Raw genomic sequence first — 2,807 nt, 5'->3', positions numbered from 1 at the left:
CGCAAGAGTGTAAGTATCCCCAGACAGCCAAGTGTATATGCTTTCCATTTAGTGACACTAGTCGACACAAGTCATCATTCTATCTTTTTTCAACATCCACTGACAATAAAAATTGATAATGACGCTTGCGTTAACGTGCCACTAAAAGGAAAAAAAATCCAAGTTTACTTAGAGCAAAGTATTATAAACTGTGTGTTGCATATATTGATTACGCTTTACATATAATGCTACAAATGCTTAAAGTATTGATCAGTTGATATAAAATTCTTTTTTCTGATTGATCAATTAAATACTTTGATTATAAGCATTTGTAGCATAAAGTGGATTGCCCTCAAGTGGAATATTCCAGCAATAGTAGAACACTGCAGTCTGCTGTTTTTCTAATATCGATAGAAATATGTTTAAAAACGAGCAGGTCCTGCATTATACATCGTGATAGCAAGGTATGCTCCATATTCCTGCTCATAGACATTTATCTATGTACTAGACCGCTAACTTAGTTTGAGATAACGCATGTGCAGCATTGAGATAAGCATGTAAGTTGCTTATAAATAAAGACTAAAGTAAACATATAAAAAGAATTTAAAATAGTTTTCTTAAAAATAGAAGTGTAAATAGTGTTATTTTAAAACTATAATATAATATATTTTAAAATTTAATCGTTAGTGTAATTTATCAATAAAAAATTGAAAAATTAGATAAATATTATTAATCATTCATAAGATATTAGTCACTTTCAGCAAAATATTGTTTTGCAATTGGATGTTATATTTACTGTGAGATAAGATTCTAGATTAAGAATAAGTGGAATTCCATTAACGCAAAAAGTGCTTAGTAAGCGCTTACTTTTTGTCGAACGTGACCAAAGACGTAAACACATATACAAATTATTCTTCTGTGCCATTCTTAATTTGTAATTTTATAAAAATATTCTATTTTGTTATTCTTTATAATAGTATTCTACTTATTCTTAATCTAGAATTTTATCCCAGTAAAAATAACATCCAACTGCAAAACATTATTTTGCTGAACGCAGCTAATATCCTACGGAAGATTAATAAAAATTATCTAATTTCTCAATTTTTTAGTGGTAAACTATATATTATCTTTAACATTTGCAAAAATCTAATTATTTTTATCTCGAGTAACTGTCGTTTCTTTATTAACACTTAAGAAATAATGTACTTTGTACGTGCGTATATTACTGTGTATATATATATATGCGTGTGTATGTGTACATTCGTGTGCGCGCGTTATATGGTGCAATAAAAAAATAATCAAATTTACAATAAAAAATATCCCGATAATTATCAAATCTATCATAAATAAATTTTGAAAATTTTTATCTCAAACAAATTTTGTGTCTACAAATTTTATTTTAATTATTTCCATTTATCCAAATTTTATTTTAATAACATTCCATTTATTTATTCATAAATGGCAGATTGATGCTCAATTTATGAAATTAATAATGTGCAATTAATTTGTTATAACGTGAAATGCAGAAATATATCAGAATCTGCTAATTACAAAAATTAGGCATGTAGAATATGTGAATAAATTGATATATTATTATTTTAATGACGAATTTACGTCAAATTCTATTCTCTTTCTATTCTGCTTGCAGAACAGTTTTTGTGGACACCAGCTGATGTCAATTTACTGCAATATGCTCGAATCTGCTGGACTGCAAGAATATATCTAATTATATTATCCATACATCTATCACTTTACCAAATAGTTGCTGAAAATATATATTAGATAATACTTATATGTTTTTATACATATTCATATTAATCAAATATTATTACTGAAAGTACTTAATGAATGTATGTATATATGTATATACATACCTATATATATTCATATATATTTATTACTTCTAGTAATCATATATCTAATCATATATCAGGGTGTCCCAGAACTGGCGTACCGCCAGAAACCAGCGTATTCTCCGTGAAATTCTAAGACAAAAAGTTCTTTACCAAAACGCGATCCGATGAATAGAATTTGAACGGTATTGAAGTTCACGAATGGGCGCGCGTAGAATTTACGCGGTCAGGCACGTCCGAGACTGGCGCGAGGCACTTCAGACATTTGCTCGTGTCATAACGTATTTCTTATTACTCTGCTTTGCATTTAATTTAATTAATTAGTCAAAAATGTTTAAAATACATAATGAATTTGTTATAATAGTTTAAAAGTTATTTAAAACATGTACAAATTATTTAAAAATAATAAAAATCTTTATAAAGTGTTAATATTGTTTAAATAATGTGCACATGTTTTAAACAATTTTTAAACTATCATAACAAATTCATTATGTATTTTAAACATTTTTGACTGATCTCGGACGTGCCTGAATTCTACGCGCGCCCATTCGTGAACTTCAATAGCTTACCTTTCAAATTCTATTCATCGGATCGCGTTTTGGTAAAGAACTTTTCATCTTAGAATTTCACGGAGAATACGCTGATTTCTGGCGGTACGCCAGTTCTGGGACATGTATATATATATATATATATATATATATAGTTGCAACTTTGGAACTTTATAACTCAAAAAGTATTTAATGAAGAAACATTTGATTATAGTGTTTTGGAAAGCTCTCGAGGTTAGCTACAAGAATATGTAATAAAAAATAGGGAATGCCATTTAAAAAAATTGAGGTGACTCATGTGACTTTCAAATAATTCTTCAAGGTCAAACCAATGGTACCATCTTATGGTCCCTTCGAAACCAAACAACTTTTGTCTGAAAAATTTTTCTCTCCCGGGCTTGATTTTCGAGATATTTGATTGGATGGA

The sequence above is a fragment of the Wasmannia auropunctata genome, unplaced genomic scaffold (assembly GCF_000956235.1).
Source record: "Wasmannia auropunctata unplaced genomic scaffold, wasmannia.A_1.0 LD336041.1, whole genome shotgun sequence".
Taxonomy (NCBI): Eukaryota; Metazoa; Arthropoda; class Insecta; order Hymenoptera; family Formicidae; genus Wasmannia; species Wasmannia auropunctata.
Note: the sequence above shows the minus strand (reverse complement) of the source record.